This window comes from Culex quinquefasciatus, chromosome 3, assembly GCF_015732765.1.
Source record: "Culex quinquefasciatus strain JHB chromosome 3, VPISU_Cqui_1.0_pri_paternal, whole genome shotgun sequence".
Classification (NCBI taxonomy): domain Eukaryota; kingdom Metazoa; phylum Arthropoda; class Insecta; order Diptera; family Culicidae; genus Culex; species Culex quinquefasciatus.
In genome coordinates this window covers 158258344-158274846 of record NC_051863.1, presented here as the reverse complement: position 1 = coordinate 158274846, position 16503 = coordinate 158258344, and the positions used below count along the sequence as shown (strand labels likewise).

At 39.3% G+C, this 16503-nt stretch overlaps 1 protein-coding gene and 1 long non-coding RNA gene across 2 annotated transcripts in view; one reads left to right on the top strand and one right to left on the bottom strand.

Moving 5' to 3' along the window:
- The window catches only part of LOC6051351 (protein escargot), an 87165-nt gene that overhangs the window by 53625 nt on the left and 17037 nt on the right, over positions 1–16503 (bottom strand). The window lies entirely within an intron of this gene.
- Positions 15224–15651, top strand: LOC119769429. Its single transcript, XR_005278345.1, has 3 exons — positions 15224–15390; positions 15449–15508; positions 15561–15651. It is a non-coding gene; the product is annotated as an uncharacterized LOC119769429 (long non-coding RNA).

The window sequence follows — 16503 nt, the reverse complement described above, 5'->3', positions numbered from 1 at the left end:
GGGCCAGAAACAAAAATAATGTCAAGGATTCAGTGTATTGAAATCCAAGTCCAAGTCATGGTTCAAGTCAAAGTCCTTAAAAATTTTGTTTCGGTTCAAGTTAATAATAATAATTCAAATTCAACGTCAAAGTCTGAGTTCAAATTCAAAATTTCAAATGGCATCTTCTTGAGGGAATGAGTTCTGTCTGAGGCTGAGTTCTGTCAAAGTCCTAATATTGATTCAAATTCAGGTAAAAATTTAAATGAATAGTTTACATCCAATACCAATTACTGACCACCCTCCCCTAAACTTCAGCCAGCAGTTAGGCCCAGCTTTTCCCAAGCTGCCTACAGTGTCCTCCCATATCTGTGATTACTTTCTCGTATTTCCCGGCGGCGACGGCAACGGAATACCTCCGGAAAAGGATTGTATGTCGATCTATTAACAGATTGTTTTTCAATAGTGAAGCGCAACTGGCGAGATGGGCGGTTCGGGACAGAGTTTCAAGGCAGGGTTGGATGTGTTTGAATTATTAACGCGGGCGGCGACGCTCACGTGGAATAGATCAAAGGTTTTTTTGCACACGTGTTCTTTGAACGCCTCCAGGGAGGGCTTTGGAGCTGGTTGACTGGAAGTGTTAGAAGTGTGATTTTTTTTGCGAAATCAATTTGCATGACACGAAATGGTATTGTGATGAAACAGTTGTTTAATGGAGATTGATTTCAAATTTAGACGTCGGCTGATAACACGGGCTTCAATTGAGATTTCACCTTAAATCTTAATCAACATTTACTGAATTATGAGTACATCAACTGAAATCTGAATACATCAACTGAACTCTGAGTACATCAACTGAACTCTGAGTACATCAACTGAACTCTGAGTACATCAAATTAACTCTGAGTACATCAACTGAACTGAACTCAACTGAATTCTGAGTACCTCAACTGAAATCTGTGTACTTCACCCGATTTCCACGAGTTCAATACTTGTCGTCCTTTCTTCCAAAACAACAACTCCAAAAGACGAAATTCCCCCACATTTCCCAAGCCAATTCAGCCGGATATCACAATCCCACTTTCTTCCCGCGAGAATCATTCCATTAGGATCACCTACATTTCCTCCAACACAAAAAAAGTAAAAAAGCGAGAACCAAACAAGGAAATCGTGTTGAAATATTATAATTCCACCAAACCCAAAACACCTTTAGCGTTACATTTTCTTCCTGTTGTAGTCATCCCGGGAAAACCTCCTCGCCGGAGAAGGCGAGCTTCTTGCTTGGCAAACTCCCACCGGGAATGGTTTTCCACCATTTTCGCGCGCCTTCTGAGGGGAGGTGGAAAAACCAACTGTTGAAATTAATTTTTTTGCTTCAACTTCCTGGCACCTTTTTTTCCATCGCTCTTCGAGCCATGAATCGTCAATCCTGGGAAATTTTGCCCAAATGTGATGCAGGATGAAGGAGGCGGAAAATGTCAGACCTGGAAATATTTAATTTAATTCCGAGTGATTTTCCTGTTTCATCTTTTTTTCGTCTTCCGACTCATTATCACCCCCGGTGTAAAAGGTGCGAAAGATTTCCACCTGTGGCAATTTGAAGACCAGGATGGGGGGGTTCAGACCTTAACGCGGCTTAACGCTTGACGTCGCAGAGAAAGGTGTTCAAGCGTGAGACGCTGGACGGTTTTTTTTATCTGCGCTACTTTTTAACAGTTTCCAGGAAAAGTCGATGATAGCGAACAACTTTTTTTCTCGTCACATACTGTCTGTCTAAAGTTTCACCGGGCAAAGTATCGATTTTCCTTTTTGAAAGCGGAGGTCTGGGGTGGGGAAAGTTGACCAGAGAGCAGGACAATTTACGGTGAATGAAGATAAATTGCTGCGGTCGTCAATTAAGGTTGGCTTTTTTTGCTGTTGTTGCTGGTGCAGTGAAAAGTTGAGAACTTTGAGGCGATTTTTTTTTTTATAGAAGTCTCACGAATGTGAGCTGAAGCTTTGGACAAGTTTAGTTTGCTTTAAATTTTTACCTCAAGCGATCTCTGTGATGTTGTCTGATATCTGCGTTAAACTGTACCACAAAAATCATTGTTACTACATCAACTGAATTCTGTGACATCAGCTGATCTATGCGACTTCAACTTACTTTGAACTCAGCTGATCACAGTGACATCAACTGATCTCTGTGACATCAGAACTTTTCGTTGACATTAACTGATTTCTGTGACATCAACTGATATCTGTAACATCAGGCCTTTTCGTTAACATTAACTGATTTCTGTGACCTTAACTGATGTCTGTGAAGTCAGGCCTTTTCGTTGACATCAGCTGATTTCAGTGACATCAACTGATCTCTGTGACATCAGACCTTTTCGTTGACATTAACTGATTTCTGTGACATTAACTGATGTCTGTGAAGTCAGGCCTTTTCGTTGATATTACCTAATTCTGTGACATCAACTGAATTCTGTGACATGAACTGAATTCTGTGACATCAACTGAATTCTGTGACATCAATTGATCTCTGTGACCCCAGACCTTATCGTTGACATTAACTGAATTCTGTGACATCAACTGAATTCTTTGACATCCATTGAATTCTGTGACACTAACTGATCTCTGTGACCTCAGACCTTATCGTTGACATTAACTGAATTCTGTGACATCAACTGATCTCTGTGACCTCAGACCTTATCGTTGACATCAACTGAATTCTGTGACATGAACTGAATTCTGTGACATCAACTGAAATCTGTGACATCAACTGAATTCTGTGACATCAGCTGATATCTGTGACATCAACTGAATTCTGTGACATCAACTGAATTCTGTGACATCAACTGAATTCTGTGACATCAACTGATCTCTGTGACCTCAGACCTTATCGTTGACATTAACTGAATTCTGTGACATCAACTGATCTCTGTGACCTCAGACCTTATCGTTGACATCAACTGAATTCTGTGACATGAACTGAATTCTGTGACATCAACTGAAATCTGTGACATCAACTGAATTCTGTGACATCAGCTGATATCTGTGACATCAACTGAATTCTGTGACATCAACTGAATTCTGTGACATCAACTGATCTCTGTGACATTAGACCTTTTCGTTGACATTAACTGATTTCTGTGACATTAACTGATCTCTGTAACCTCAGGCCTTTTCGTTGACATTAACTGATTTCTGTGACATTAACTGATCTCTGTGACATCAGACCTTTTTGTTGACATTAACTGATTTCTGTGACATCAACTGAATTCTGTGACATCAGCTGATATCTGTGACATCAACTGAATTCTGTGACATCAACTGAATTCTGTGACATCAACTGATCTCTGTGACATCTACTGAATTCTGTGACATTAACTGAATTCTGTGACATCAACTGAATTCTGTGACATCAACTGATCTCTGTGACATCAACTAATATCTGTAACATCAGCCGATCTCTGAGCCAACCGTTGACATTTATAACAATTGCTCCCATTCTCCGTTTTTTATGGTAATATTTTTGTTTAAAATAGCATTTTTTGCCCTCAAATTTTACTTTAACACTTGCAGAATTAATCAGTAAGTCTTCCAGCATTCAACTTCAACATCACGATTTCCAAAAGTTGAAAAAAAAGTTTTCTCAAAACCTGCTGCGGTTGAATCCCGGTGCCGCCGGAAACCGCCACTTCCACCCAACTCCGGGAAACCTTTTTGCCGTCCAAAAGGAACCAGAACCAGTGACGCTTAAAATAGCATACTCGCAACAATTTAGTCCTCCCTCCTCCCCTCCCAGCCAGACTCCAAGAATTCCAAACATCCAGCCCCAGAAACCCAACTTGTTACTGCAGCCTCAAATCCTGAACCCCCTCCCCTGCGTTCATTCTCGTCTCGTTACCCTTTCGCCGGACTGTCTGTTGTCGTTCTCGGTCCGTTTCCCCCGGTGTGGCGAAGCGGAAAAAAATTATGAACACATGAAAATCCAGCGGCGTCAGATAGCGGAAATGGCCGTTCTCCGTTGCCAAACGGGAAAAAGCGACAGGAAAAATCCGCCTTTTGTTCGGTGAGATCTCTGCCCGAGAAAGAGCCACCTCACACACGCGCGAAGCAACACCCCTTTGAGCAGAAATAATAATATTCAATTATATTTTTGCTAATTTTCTTTCGCCTAGCATTTTGCATACATTTTCGCCCACGATGGTGCAGTTTTCCGGCTGAATTTGCCCTCCAGGCACTGGAAAACAATTTTCCGTATTTTTCCTCACATTGGAAAATGGTATTTGATTGAAAATCACAACTTTTAGCTGAAAAAATAAAGATTCGTGAAACGACGAAAAATGGACCATCCTGCAAGGTGGCGCCCACCCAACCTGCCGTCCCCGGTTCGAACCCCGTCGGCGAAACTTTTTTTTTGCGCTCCCAAACTTTTTTTACAGTGCCGAAACACCGGAAGAGCCGCACGGGAAAGGTACCGCGCTAAAATATACCAAATGTACGGCACGAGGGCATAAATTTGAGCAAAATGGCGAGGAAAATCATCATGCAAACTCGGGAGGGCCGCCACCACACAACACACACAATCACAGGTTGCATACACATTCCGTGGCGGCGAAATAAACCGGGGAAGGATTTCGTACCTGTCTTTGTGTGCTTCCTTATCCATATATTATTCTAATGTGGGCGGCTGCAACTGCTGCTGCCGAAATGGAGTCGAGTTTTTTTCGGTTTTTGTTGTTGCTCTGTTTGGGTTGTTTTTCCTTCGTCTTTTTGTGCGGGGTAGGAGGGAGGGCTTTTGAAAGGAAAATTTTGTTATGCAAAATATGTGTCACCAACCGGTGTGGGGGATGCTTCGAATTTGGGGACTGAAAAAGGAGCTGCCAGGTAGGAAATTTAAGGGGGTGGGTTGATGTGTTTACAACTTTTGGTTGGTCTAATTCACTAAGTCAACAAGGTGGAAGGTGCTTTGGATCGTTTTGGGTGGATTAGACGAGCTCTAGTGAAGAAATTTGGGAGCAATTTGACTAATCCAGTTGAAAAGGTTTTTCTGAGTTCGAAAATCAGGTGATGAAGTACAAATTTAATAATTTAATAAAATTCAGTTAATGTCGAAGAACTGAGAAAATGTCAGACAATTGAAAAAAAAGCAATTCCCTTCAAGCTTGAGGCTCGTTGTTATGGGTTTTAACTCACAGTAAAAAAAAATCAACACATAAAAAAACTTTCAGTGACGGGATTTGAACCCAGGCCCACGACTTGGTTGGGTACCACCATACAGGATGGTCTATTTTTTTCATTTGACATTTTATCGTTTTTTGCGTTTAAAATTGTACATTATAATTGAGAAAAGTATTTAGCATATTAAAAAATATTTTTGATTTAAATTTTTGGGCAATTTTGTTAATTTTATTTTTTTTTAACTAAAAGTTTAAAAATTAAAGTTATTCTATCAGTATTTTTTATAATACTTTTTCAAAGTTAAGAAACAAAATGTATTGATTGTATTGAAAATATAATAAACGACCATACAATAATTGACGAATTTAGACTAGTCGGTTCAGTGGTGACCCTCAACCCGAGGGCGTGGATTCAAATCCCAACGCAAGAAGATTTTTTTTCGAGTTAAAATTCAATTTTTCCATTGAATATTGCCAAAATTTCTAAAAAAAATAAGAATTCCAATGGATTCAAGCACCCTCCAATCAAAATTGAATCCATTATCTTGAAATTAGTCAATCGACTGTGCAATAAAGCCTCTAACCTCGCCGAGTCCATTCACCTTCCCAATAGAACACTGTCACCTCTCCGACTGCCTTTTTGTGCAGACTCCGCCAGATTGCTTAATTAGTATCGCTTTCACTTTGCCTCTCAGCTTTCCCCCCTCACCCCGGAAACGATTCCCCCGGGGAGCTGCCATAATTTCGAAATCGCAAACTCAAATTAATCCAATATTTGATCTCGCTCTTTCCCTCCCGTCACCCCCCTGAAAGTCTGCAACCTGCACGGCACCCCGAATTCATCTGCATCAAGTGGAAAATCGTACAACTGGCAGGGGGGCCGGGGAAAAAAACTCACAACAAAAACCGGGCCCTGGAATTCGTTCGGCTGGAAAATCGAACGACGGTATCGATGCTGCGGGTTGCAGCATTGCAGGCGCGCGCGACTGAAACAAAAAAGAGACGGGGAGCTGCAAAAAAGCGGCAGTGCCATCTGACGGCGCGCAAAACGGTGGCCAAGTGCAAAAATCAATTCCGGAGCTCGCATCACTTGTCGCGTACACTTTGCCGGGCATAAAATATGCAAATCGAGGCAGCGTTTCCAATAAAATTTTGCGAGTAGTGCTGCTGGGAGAGGGATTTTTTTTTTTGGTTCAATATCCTCCTAAAAGACGTTAAAATTTTCTTGAATTTTGAATTTGTTCATCTAACTTTGATTAGAACGAAGAAAGGCCGAGTAAGCGACCACGTCTGACTTGGCGACTTGGCGACTTAGTCTGAAATTTAAGAATTTTCCATTATAAAAATGACACAAGGGAACGGTGTCGCTTTCGATATCACACGACGGGGTAGAAATCTCTGCATTTCTGGCATTTTGTATGCTGCAGCTGTTCTGCGGGAGTTATGGCAGGATATGATAATGAGAAAGTGTCGAACCCCTCGGATTATGGCGCACTTTTTGTTTGTTAAAGTTGAGCGAGGTGAAAATCGATTTCAAACTATGGTAGAAATGTTAAAAAGGGTTTGTTTTGATTACATCAGGCAATATCTGTGCGTCAGCTGAAATCAGTCACAGAAAATGTCTGCCAAACTCGCCATAACAAATAGTGTTCAGATGATTGACAAAACTGAGACATTTGAGACAGTGTGAAAATTGAGTCAAAAAACTGGCACACTTGAGACAACTGCAACAACATAAACAGCTGAGAAGACAATTGAGACACGTGAGACATCTGAGACACTTGAGACAAATGAGACAGTTGAGACATCTGATCCACTTGAGACAATTGAGACACAAGAGACATCCGGGACAACAGAATCAATTTGGGCTATTGAGACAACTGATATAGCTGTGATACTCAAGAAAAATGAGACCATTGAAACAACTAAGACAACTGTGACTCAGATATAGGTGAGACAACTGAGACACTTGGGACAACGGATACAACTGTGACATTTGAGTCAACTGAGATACTTGAGACAACTGAGACACTTGAGACATTTGAAACTTTTGAAAAAAAAATAGAGACAACTGAGACAGTTGAGATAACTGAGTCACTTGGGACAACTGAGACAACTAAGACATTTGAGTCAACTGAGATATTTGAGACAACTGAGACACTTGCGATTTTTTCGATTACTGAAAACTTGAGACAAGTGAAACTATTAGTTGTTCAAGAGAATTGAGAAAATTTAATCAACACAGATAATAAAGACATTTGAGACAACTGAGACAGCCTAGCAATCTTTAAAGTTGATAGAATTTGTAATAGAAAGAGTCACGTTCTTGGATCAGCTGCACGTTTTCCAATAATTCGCAAATGGCGTGATAATTTTCTGTCTAAATGACAATTTGCCTTCGAAATGGTTTGAACCAATAAACTTTTGACCTTTGACGGAACCGTCCATTTTCGGAGTGCAATCTCCCATTTGACCGAAAGGGTCATTCCCGTATAGAGCTTGCTATTGCTTCATCACACAACCCGTGTCGAGGGCACGTTTGACCGATTTTTCCCGGCCCATTTCAAAGCCTTCCCTCCCCACACTGTGGACAGTTCAAAGCTTTTCGACAATAATGAAGCAAACTTCCGTTTTTTCCCCCTATCGTCACGACGCCATCTTCAACCTCCTTGAGCACGTCGTCGTCGTCGACGGGCTTTGAAGTTCCGCGTGTGACCTCTTAAAACCCCGGGCTAAACTTGAAGTTAAAAAACCAGCCTTGCCTTAAAGTTTCGCCCAGCGAACCGGAAACCGGAAACCTGCCAACCGAGCGCAAATATTTTTGCGTTGGTTGGCTTTTTCGTCCAAGAACGCGCGCCCGCGGAACATTTTGCGGGGCCAAACAAACAAGCCACCGCAAAAGGGCCAGAACTCCCAGATTTTGGCCCTTTGCCAGAAACCAGTGCCCGAGAGCCGCAAAACCGAGTCGGGACGGGAACAAACAAACAAAACCAAATGAACGCGCTGGTTAACCCTGGGCGGGGAGTTACTTTGAGTTTGAGGTTTGAGTTGTCTCAGTTAATTTCAGTTTTTTTAGTAGTCTTAGTAGTCTTAGTTGTCTCAAATATCTCAGTTGTCTCAAGTGTCTCAGTTGTCTTAAGTGACTTTGTAGTTTCAAGAGTTTCAGTTATCTCAACTGTCTCCGTTGTCTTAAGTGCCTCAGTTGTCTCAAGTGTCTCAATTGTCTCACTTGTCTCAAGCGACTCTGTTGTCTTAAGTGTTCCAGTTGTCTCGAATTTCTCAGCTGTCTCAAGTGTTTCAGTTGACTTAAGTGACTCTGTAGTCTCATGAGTTTCAGTTGTCTCAAGTGTCCCAGTTGTCTCAAGTGTCTCAGTTGACTCAAGTGACTCTGTAGTCTCAATGGTTTCATTTATCTCAACTGTTTCATGTATTTCAGTTGTCTCAAGTATCTTAGTTGTCTCAAGTGTCTCAATTATCTCACTTGTCTCAAGTATTTATGTTGTCTCAAGTGGCTCAGTTGTCTCAAGTGACCCTGTAGTCTTAAGGGTTTCAGTTGTCTTAAGTGTCTCAGTTGTTTCAGTTGTCTCAAGTGTCTCAATTGTGTCAAGTGACTCTGTTGCCTCAAGTGTTCCAGTTAACTCAAATGCCCCAGCTGTCTCAAGAGTCTTTGTTGTCTCAATTGTCTCAGTTGACTCAAGTGACTCTGTAGTCTCAATGGTTTCATTTATCTCTACTGTTTCAAGTATTTCAGTTGTCTTAAAGGTCTTAGTTGTCTCAAGTGTCTCAATTGTCTCCCTTGTCTCAAGTGTTTATGTTGTCTCAAGTATTTATGTTGTCTCAAGTGGCTCAGTTGTCTCAAGTTACTCTGTAGTCTTAAGGGTTTCAGTTGTCTCAAGTGGCTCAGTTGTCTCCAGTGACTCTGTAGTCTTAAGGGTTTCAGTTGTCTTAAGTGTCTCAGTTGTCTCAGCTGTCTCAAGTGTCTCAATTGTCTCAAGTGACTCTGTTGTCTCAGTTGTTTCAATTATCTCAGTTATCTCTGTTGTCACAACTATCTCAACAGTCTTTTGCTAAAATTGTCTAAAATAAAGTTTAACCTAAAATTCAAAAAAAACTGACACTCCAGGGTTAAACAGGCCATCACCATTCCGCCCGCCTCGACCAAACCGGGAGGAGATACTACAATGAGGTACCAACGGGTTCGTGCGCCCAGAAAAACTGTACCCAATTCCATCCCCCTGCCCCCAAATTGCAGAAGAAGCAAAAAAAAACAAGCCGCAGGAGGCTGCTCCACCGTGAAAGGTATTTACCCGGAGCGTCCTTTTTACGGCCTCCTCCGCCTCCAACGGGTTTCTGACTCATTTAACACTCACTTTTATTGCACGTACACAAACCAGCAAGCACACAGCCACATTTGTGCACATGGTTTGGTTTTTTTGCGGGGGAAGAAGTCGGCTTCCCTTTTTTTTTGCTTTTCGGAAAAAGTTAAATTTGCACAGTTGAAAAAATCTTGATTTTTTTAACCTTCAAGATGGGTTGAAGTTGGCCGAAACGTCAATTTAATGAAATTGCATTCAATTAACTTGTTTGCAACTTGCGTGATTGCTTTGAATCTTGCTAAAAACAAAATGTTTTTATGTGAAAGACATGACCTAGTTGGCAAGGTGCTGCTTGTGTAATCTTGGTAGGCTGGGTTCAATTCCCGATCTTAAAACATGTTTTTTTTTTCGCTGTGTCAACTCAAAAACGACAAAAAACTGGATTAAAGATTATGATGGCCCTCCCCTACCCCCTCCTTGCAACCGAATCTACCCCCCTCGCGCGTTATCTCGTCGGGTCGGGCTTTTAACGATTTTGATGTCTTTTCTGGCAGCTCATTTTCGGTTGTAGGGAATTCCGGCGCGCGGCCAAGGGGTCGTCCGTACGACCCCGTCCCGCCACCCAGCTTTTACGGGTGCCCCCCGAATGAGATTATGGTCATGATTATGGCCCCGATGGCAGCGGGGCTCTTCAATTCTATCATTTTATCATTTCATTATGCCCCCCACCCTTCCCCTTTATCTTTCTCTCTCGGATTCAATGGTGAGGTTATGTTTGAGGGGGGGAGGGTTTTAAGGACCTCGTCCCTGTCCGGGATAAGAGTGAGAGCTGGCGAGGCCTAAAAGTGCAAGGATTCCGTAAAGGGTCGTCAAGGTGAGCGGTTTATGGGCTGTTTTTGGTGTGCTCGTTAAAGCTGCATTCGTCAGAACTCGTTAGGTTTTACGATCTGGGAAAGGGGGGGCGGTGCTTGGAGGTGGTTAAGGACAAGTGAACTACCAGTTGCAGGAGATTAAAGATTCTTGGCTTTACTGTTATCGTTGGAGAAAATTTGGGATTTTGAGAGCGTGACACTTGTATGCAATTTTCCGGAAACTTGCATGCAATCATAAGATTTCAACTTGAAACAAGATTAGAAAATTTTCAACCCTCTTTTCAAAATTAAATTTGTGCAATAATCACTCTTTTCACTCAAAGAGAAACCTTTCATTTCCATCAAATCAAACGTGATAACCGTGAAAAAAGCCATCACATCATGTCAATTTCCCCGTCACTTTTTTTTTGCTCACCTTCCAAAAAAATGGTGACATTTGGAAAGGTGACACAACCTCCGATTGACACTTGCATTTCCGATTTCCGATCTCTGACGGCGACGTCGTATTCCCTTTGATTTTCCCTCTCCTTTTTTCTGAACGTAATTAAAAAGGGCGAGGAAATCGCAATCCGACTGAAACGGTGCAGAGTAGGCGGGAAAAAAGAAGCAGTTCAGGCACACTGTCAGTCTCACATCAAAGGGATAATTGACAGTGTCTTCTTCGGGTGCGTGTGTGTGACGGTGTCTGGTTTGAGATGTTTTCTGTGTGTGGAATGGAAAGGGGGTTTGAAAAAAAGAAGGGAAAAGGAGGTGAAGACACTGAAAAATATACGTTTTGAAGTTTTTTGTTTTATTTTAATATTTAAGATTATTTTTTATACATATTATATTTAAAAAAAACTCCGGATTAATTAACAGGCTTAGTGGAATGGTGACAAAAACTACTTCAAACTTAACATTTTAAATAAAAAAAAATGTGGAAAGGTCTAGCAATAGATAATTCTCGTCATTTCTTATCTTGAACTAAATTTTAAAATTTAAAATAAAATAAAAATGAAATAAATTTCATCGAAAAGATCACAGAATTTCACAAAAGATTCAATTTTTACATAAAAATAAAACTAATAGTTTTTGAAATATGGTAGGTTGAAAATTTTCATTGAACAACTGATTTTCATAGATTTGTACTTGTTGTGAAGCTGTAACTCAGAAACCATTTTTAAAGTCACAGGGAGACAACGGAAATAATTTTTCTCAGCTTTCATAAAATATTATTCATTCCTTTGTGGCTTTCCTGCATAAAGTACTTTGAAAAAAAAAAATGTTCAAATTTTGGAGAACAATTGCCTAAAAGTAACTCTAACTCAAAAATGGCGCACTTTATCAAAAATTCAGAAAAATACTATTTTGAAAAATATTTTTTGAAATTCCGTCGTGAAACTACTCACTTTTCCTGTCATTCTTGAACGACGAAACAGCCTACTTTTCTGTACCAAAAATAACAGAATCGAATAGCAACACTTGTCAATATAAATGCTGAAAAGTTCTACTTTTCAGCACTCAAATGGGTGCTGAAAAGTTGAACTTTTCAGCACTTGTTTCGAAAAGTAACACTTTTCAACATTTTTTTGATTTAAACGATTTATTAACAAAATACATGAAAATTTGACATAAAATTTCACTCAGTGTGGGTTTTTTTGAATTGCAAAAAATGTTGTATGGAACTCGTTGCAAAACTTGATTTTTTCAGCACTCTTCGTATTAATCCAACTCGGTGAACCTCGTTGGATAAATGTACGACTCGTGCTGAAAAAATCCTCTTTTTGCAACTTGTTGCATAAACTACTATTTTGCAATTCCGTCGTGAAACTACTCACTTTTCCCGTCATTCTTGAACGACGAAATAGCCTACTTTTCTGTACCAAAAATAACAGAATCGAATAGCAACACTTTTCAGCACTTGTTTCGAAAAGTAACACTTTTCACCATTTTTTGATTTAAACGATTTATTGACAAAATACATGAAAATTTGACTTAAAATTTCACTCATTGTGTGTTTTTTGGAATTGCAAAAAATGTTGTATGGAACTCGTTGCAAAACTTGATTTTTTCAGCACTCTTCGTATTTATCCAACTCGGTGAACCTCGTTGGATAAATGTACGACTCGTGCTGAAAAAATCCTCTTTTTGCAACTTGTGCATAAACTACTATTTCAACTTCCCTGAAGCATTGAAAAAAAAAAATTGAAAACAGTAATAAAAAGTTTAATCAAAATATTCATTTTTCCGGGAACTCATTTTTTTCTGAAAAAAAAAAATCCAATCATAACCTAAAACATTTCCAAAGACACAGTCGATCACAAAATTTTGGATTTTTGCAAGTTGTGGAAAGCAAATTGATCACAATATTTTGTTTTTTTTTGGGTTTTGAAATTTTTGCTAATTTTTAATTTTTGGACCCCTGTTTGAGAAATTTATTTATGACTTTTTGAAAAAAAAATCGTTTTTGTGGACTCATTGATATTTACGTATATTCGGTAGTAGCTAAATTTTGATAATGTTTTAAGCATTTTGTGAAAAATCTTGCTTAAAAATAAAAAAAAATGCTTGAAATTTGATAAAATAAATTTGTGCTACATTTGCAACTTGATTGTTCACCAAAAAATCCAAAATGAATTTAATACAATACACTTAAAAAGGTTTTTAACTAAGGATAACTCTGAAAAGATATTATCTTTTTCGTTTCAAATTTCGATGATAAAAACATTGAAAAGGAAAAAAAAGTAAAGAACTACTTACTATCCATGAATTCATTTTTATTGCAATTTTTTACCCTCTATGCTCCTAAGTTATATTTATAATTTGAAAATATAATTTACTTTCTTAAAATTTGTTGATCCTTTTCAATGTTGAAATTGAAAGTTTTAAAAATGTCTTTAAGCACACAAATATAAAATCCAAGAAAATTGCACTTCGTAATAAATAAGTTTGCCACCAAATGCCGTTTTTACTTTAAAATATCTCAGAATTAGAACTGATGGTTATTGGTAATATGTAAAATTTACTGAAATAATTGATAAATTAAGAATACGAGCAATTCTCTACTAAATCGGTCAATTTGGGCAACATCATGTTTGAAAAAAAAATCAATATTTGTTAACATACATTTTTATATATAAATGAAATTTATAATAGAATAGTGTCACAAAATTATGTATAAAGTGCACCGAGATAGCAACTTAACGATTGATTTTATTTAAAAAAAAATCAGTTTCTAATTATATATTTTTTTTTGAAGAGTTCAGATAATGTCCCAAGATTTAAACATTAGAAATTGAACCTCTGGTTTTTTTTTTTTTTTACTGTGAACAGACACGGACCACTACGACACTTGCGTATCTATTGTAGTATGATCTGTTCTCAGGTTTTCTGTTTTGCTGCTATACACAGCCTGCCGAACGATCGTCTTCCGTAGCGCTATTGTTTGAGCGAGACAGTATTTGACAAATTATTCGAGCAGTTTCCCCCTCTCATTCCCCAGACCAATCCCCCAAATGCCATGCCACACGAGCACGAGAGACCGATCCGAGGACGTGGAGATGAGCGAGATTGAGGGGAAATCTCGTTTATTTTTGACCTATCTAGAGATCGTTACCGATCATATAGCCCAATCTTCAGCTCGAATTTTGCCTGAGAGCATGTGACCGAGTCGAAAGTAGCATTTGAAGCTCTTCTCTGCGTATTGTTACAGAGTTCTTCAACGCTCAGACTCAGTCGCCAACAGATCGTCCGAGAGATTGGATGGGATGAGTTTTGGAGAGGCTTGGGACTTGACAAAGTCAATTCCCGCAGCAGCCGATATCCCCTCTCGACCGCCACCTACCCCTTTTGCCTCGCCAGATGGGTTTCAAGCCATCGACCTTCCGCTTACAAAGCGAAACCCGTACCACTACACCACGGGAGACCTCTGGTTGCTGAGATACAGAAAATTATTTATTTTTTCCTAAATCCAAACAAACTATGGTCTTATTTTCAATATTAAAAAAATTAAACAGTAGGGACATTTTCTGATCGTTTCGAAAAACATATTTTGAAGGTATTAAAAAGACCTTTCAAATGAGCCTAAAACATCGAGGATCTGACAACCCTATCAAAAGTTATTAGCACTTAAGTGTTATTTATACACTTTTTGGAGGCCGGATTTCAGATATTGTGATAGAAATATTGTCTGAATCTTTCATGCGAACTATCGTTGAATAGGTTTTTTATCAGACCTTGCCGATGAGCCAGAAATATTGAAGGTCTGCGAACCCTATCAAAAGAAATGAGTAATAAAGTTGATTTGTTAAACATGTTAAGGGGGGATTTGCTATTTTTACTGAATGTATTGACTTTATGAATGTGAGGATCGCACCAACCACCTAAAGGTGGGTTAAGTAACGTTTTTGTTGCATGGTTAATTAGAAAAAAGGCAAGTCTTTTTTTTCCGTGCACCTATTTTTAACGAATATTCCTCAAAAATCAATCGATCAACTTCGTTGAAAATACTACTTCGATTAGAAAATTCCTTCAAAAATTTCAGATTTTCGAATATTTACGCACCATTTTTTTTTTGGCAGCTACCAAAATGTAACGTAGACTTGTGAACCAGTTCTAAAACTTTGGCTTCTTTGGTCCTAGGAAAGGCTCCCGAAAAGTTTGAACCCGTTCAAATAAAATATAAGTAAAATCCATTTCAGGAGTATGAGGTATTCACGGTATCTGATCTATTGATGTATTGATCGAGCAAACAATGAATTTTAAACAAAGTCAAGCAGTCTGGTCAGTATCCGGTCATTAGAGATTCATTTTAAACCGCTAATTAAAACACTTGGGAGAATTAATAATAACTTTTCTCTGTATATAAGAGAAAACTTGGGAGTCACCAACACTCATTGGTTCGAACAAGTTCAACGTGAATCGTTCTACCCTAATTGAACACAAGTTCATTTGACAAAGTCAAAATGAAGTCCTCTCAAGCAATGTATTGTATTCTGTTGATTTCAACGCTTTTGATGTTTGGAAATTGCTTTCCTGCAGTTGGAATTGCTGATGGAAATTCATCGCAGATTACTGGTAAGTTTTGGCCACTAGAATTGAACTCGCTCAAAAAAATCTATCATTTGGTTCTCAGATCCTCAACCCCCCTTTGATTATGGCGGCATTTTAGTTGATCCTGGAATTATCGGCAACGGTAAGATTTAGTTACTTCCAAATAAGTTCAATCAGTTAATCTCTCCTTTCAGAAACATCTGGGAATTCAACTGTTCCAGAACTTCAATTTCGTCGTTGTATCTGGTTTTGTTTGTGGTGGTAATTAGCAACAACAAAAAAAAATCGTTAAAGAATTTAATAAACAATTGGTAAAAAAAACAAACTCTTTTCTTTCCGTGCCACCCTTTTTCCACCCGCAATCTTGATGGGAGGAAAAACTCTGCGAGGTGTGAAAATGCTAATTCGTGTTCCGCCTGTGCAGTTTTCCCGCCAGCTTTTCCGTCTGTCATTTCAATCAAAAGACTTTTTGCACCGCTGTGGATGAAGAGAATTAAATCCTTCCCGAACGAGTCCAAACCCCGGAAGCCAAACAACGGCAGCCCGAACCCGTCTGTGGCAATAAATTTATCTTTGAAACATGCATGAAAAGTTGCGATAAAATTTTATGAATTTTTAATGATTGCAAAACTTTGGGACCACCCCTCCCCCCCTGCGGCCGCCCTTCCTCGGAGAAGTGTGTTTATTTCTGCGCTCTCTGTGAATCTGCTGCTAGCTCTAGGTTGGGTGCCAGAAACCAACCAAAGTTATGAGTTTTTACGACCCAAACGAGGCTATCACTTTCCTTGGGAGTCGCAGCCATAGTTGGCAGTTTGGTCTTGGTTGAATTGCTGACCAAATCCTTTGAACAGTGGGGTCAAATGGTCAGATTCAGAAAAAGCATGATTAAAATTTTGAAATGCGTTTTTTTGTCAAAACTTTTCTATTTTTTTTTTAATATTTCAAAATTTAAGTAAAGCAGTGTCCATCTAACCCCAAATCTCCACAACACCAGAAACAAAAATCGGACCACCCACAAGTGGCAAGTGTGAATGTCCAAGTCCATGTGAGTGGGTGCAAGTTTGCGAGCGGGAGGAGGGGCGGGGGGGGGCCTGGCATCATTAATCCTTATAAGAAGCTTAAATTATTCAATGGTTT